This window comes from Salmo salar, chromosome 04 (assembly GCF_965601325.2).
Source record: "Salmo salar chromosome 04, fSalSal1, whole genome shotgun sequence".
Lineage (NCBI taxonomy): Eukaryota > Metazoa > Chordata > Actinopteri > Salmoniformes > Salmonidae > Salmo > Salmo salar.
In genome coordinates, this window is record NC_138294.1 from 2,993,708 (window position 1) to 2,997,500 (window position 3,793).

Consider the following 3,793-nt stretch of genomic DNA (forward strand, 5'->3'; position numbering starts at 1 on the left):
ACTTTGACAGAGGTTCAGAGTTCCTCTGTGGAGATGGGAGAACCTTCCAGAAAGACAACCATCTCTGCAGCACTCCACCAATCAGGCCTTACGTCTGGAGGAAACCTGGCACCATCCCTACGGTGAAGCATGGTGGTGGCAGCATCATGCTGTGGAGATGTTTTTCCAGCAGCAGGGACTGGGAGACTAGTCAGGATCGAGGGAAAGATGAACGGAGTAAAGTACAGAGAGATCCTTGATGAAAACCTGCTCCAGAGCACTCAGGACCTCAGACTGGGGTGAAGGTTCACACAGCCAAGCATTTTTCAGTGCCAAGAAACCTACAGTTATTTAAAAAAAAAATATATATATATATATATATATATATATATATTTTATTTAACCAGGCAAGTTACTTAAGAACAAATTCTTATTTACAATGACTGCCTACCTTGGTCAAACCCCGGAATGACGCTGGGCCAATTGTGTCGCCGCCCTATGAGACTCCCAATCACGGTCTGTTGTGATACAGCCTAGAAATTGAACCAGGGTCTGTAGTGACATCTCTAGCCCTGAGATGCAGTGCGTCACACGGGACGCTTCAAGGAACATTGAGGATCTTAGAAGAACCCTTGTTAAAAAAAAATATATACATTTATAGGGGTTTAATGTGATATGAATAGGGTATCCTATAGTAGTATAGAATAGTCTATGATAATCTTAATAAATTAATATAACGGTGATGTTATATTAAACATGAAGACTATTCCACATATATATTTTTTTGGGGGGGGCGACATTAAAGTTTACGAGGCTACTGTTGACCTTTCATCAAAATGTCTTGACACTGTCTGAATGCAGACAGGCACAGTCGGTTCCCTGGGAAAGGTCATGGTTGGCCCAATCCACTTCCCTCTCCACAACACCGGAAGTAGCAGAGCATGTGAGCAAACCAGTGAAATACTCTAGTGAGTTATAAAAACAGGTGAGTTGATTATTTTTTTTTATCCGTTGGAACCAACGAGATATGTGCACGTAGTTTTGCCGTAGTGAAGAGAACCGGAGAGGTGCCGGTTGTGTGTGTGAATCCGTCGCCGGTGTTGAACAGAGCGTTTTGTTTACATGCCGCCGGCCTTTCATAAACACGTGGGGTGCAGCATAAACCGATGCTAACATATTAGCCAACTATAGTTAGTTAACACAACACTTTAGATAGCATCATTTAATAACACAGTCCGCATGTCGTAACTGAACTTACAGGCCAGTTGAACATCATGTTTTATAACGTCTTTGATGTCCCATCTTTTAGCGTTAGTGGATGTGTGTTAGCCAGTTAGCTAGCTAGTATGTGAACACGTCTTGTTATGTTTTATCAAACCTGGCTGTTTGTTTTAGCTGGTCACTGGTGCTTTTTTATTGTAACTAGTTATACACGGACTGCAGTCCTCAAATCACAGCTAGAATCATGTTTCAACAGCAGAGATGTCATGTAACAGATTCTTCCATCTCTGTTCTGAAGTCCCGTTGGGTCGTTTGTCATTGTGTTAGCGAAGTCATTTGGGTCGTCACCATGTAAAGCTCTTGTAGAGGGACACCTGAGCCGTCTTGCCTTCTTCTCCCCGGTCCAGAGATTCACAGATCTGGTACCAGGTAGTTCAGGAGGATGGACAGATCTGGTACCAGGTAGTTCAGGACAGATCTGGTACCAGGTAGTTCAGGAGGATGGACAGGTCTGGTTCAGGAGGCTGGACAGGTCTGGTACCAGGTAGTTCAGGAGGATGGACAGGTCTGGTTCAGGAGGCTGGACAGGTCTGGTACCAGGTAGTTCAGGATAGGTCTGGTACCAGGTAGTTCAGGAGGATGGACAGGTCTGGTACCAGGTAGTTCAGGAGGATGGACAGGTCTGGTACCAGGTAGTTCAGGAGGCTGGACAGGTCTGGTACCAGGTAGTTCAGGACAGATCTGGTACCAGGTAGTTCAGGAGGCTGGACAGGTCTGGTTCAGGAGGATGGACAGATCTGGTACCAGGTAGTTCAGGAGGCTGGACAGGTCTGGTACCAGGTAGTTCAGGAGGATGGACAGGTCTGGTTCAGGAGGCTGGACAGGTCTGGTACCAGGTAGTTCAGGATAGGTCTGGTACCAGGTAGTTCAGGAGGATGGACAGGTCTGGTACCAGGTAGTTCAGGAGGATGGACAGGTCTGGTACCAGGTAGTTCAGGAGGATGGACAGGTCTGGTACCAGGTAGTTCAGGAGGCTGGACAGGTCTGGTACCTGGTAGTTCAGGAGGATGGACAGATCTGGTACCAGGTAGTTCAGGAGGCTGGACAGGTCTGGTACCAGGTAGTTCAGGAGGCTGGACAGGTCTGGTACCAGGTAGTTCAGGAGGATGGACAGGTCTGGTACCAGGTAGTTCAGGAGGATGGACAGGTCTGGTACCAGGTAGTTCAGGAGGATGGACAGGTCTGGTACCAGGTAGTTCAGGAGGATGGACAGATCTGGTACCAGGTAGTTCAGGAGGATGGACAGGTCTGGTACCAGGTAGTTCAGGAGGATGGACAGGTCTGGTACCAGGTAGTTCAGGAGGCTGGACAGGTCTGGTACCAGGTAGTTCAGGAGGCTGGACAGGTCTGGTACCAGGTAGTTCAGGAGGATGGACAGGTCTGGTACCAGGTAGTTCAGGAGGATGGACAGGTCTGGTACCAGGTAGTTCAGGAGGATGGACAGGTCTGGTACCAGGTAGTTCAGGAGGATGGACAGGTCTGGTACCAGGTAGTTCAGGAGGATGGACAGATCTGGTACCAGGTAGTTCAGGAGGATGGACAGGTCTGGTACCAGGTAGTTCAGGAGGATGGACAGATCTGGTACCAGGTAGTTCAGGAGGATGGACAGGTCTGGTACCAGGTAGTTCAGGAGGATGGACAGGTCTGGTACCAGGTAGTTCAGGAGGATGGACAGATCTGGTACCAGGTAGTTCAGGAGGATGGACAGGTCTGGTACCAGGTAGTTCAGGAGGATGGACAGGTCTGGTACCAGGTAGTTCAGGAGGATGGACAGGTCTGGTACCAGGTAGTTCAGGACAGATCTGGTACCAGGTAGTTCAGGAGGATGGACAGGTCTGGTACCAGGTATTTCAGGAGGATGGACAGGTCTGGTACCAGGTAGTTCAGGAGGATGGACAGATCTGGTACCAGGTAGTTCAGGAGGCTGGACAGGTCTGGTACCAGGTAGTTCAGGAGGCTGGACAGGTCTGGTACCAGGTAGTTCAGGAGGATGGACAGGTCTGGTACCAGGTAGTTCAGGAGGATGGACAGGTCTGGTACCAGGTAGTTCAGGAGGATGGACAGGTCTGGTACCAGGTAGTTCAGGAGGCTGGACAGGTCTGGTACCAGGTAGTTCAGGAGGCTGGACAGGTCTGGTACCAGGTAGTTCAGGAGGATGGACAGATCTGGTACCAGGTAGTTCAGGAGGATGGACAGGTCTGGTACCAGGTAGTTCAGGAGGCTGGACAGGTCTGGTACCAGGTAGTTCAGGAGGATGGACAGGTCTGGTACCAGGTAGTTTAGGAGGATGGACAGATCTGGTACCAGGTAGTTCAGGAGGATGGACAGATCTGGTACCAGGTAGTTCAGGAGGATGGACAGATCTGGTACCAGGTAGTTCAGGAGGCTGGACAGGTCTGGTACCAGGTAGTTCAGGAGGATGGACAGGTCTGGTACCAGGTAGTTCAGGAGGATGGACAGGTCTGGTACCAGGTAGTTCAGGACAGATCTGGTACCAGGTAGTTCAGGAGGCTGGACAGGTCTGGTACCAGGT

At 49.5% G+C, this 3,793-nt stretch overlaps 1 protein-coding gene across 1 annotated transcript in view; it reads left to right on the top strand.

Annotated features, from left to right (window-relative positions):
• The first annotated feature begins 842 nt into the window (after positions 1–842).
• The window catches only part of LOC123742397 (uncharacterized), a 23,239-nt gene continuing 20,288 nt past the window's right edge, over positions 843–3,793 (top strand). The window contains exon 1 of the mRNA XM_082973923.1: positions 843–964. The gene's annotated coding sequence lies outside the window, so the exon portion shown is untranslated. The remainder of the gene's footprint in view (positions 965–3,793) is intronic.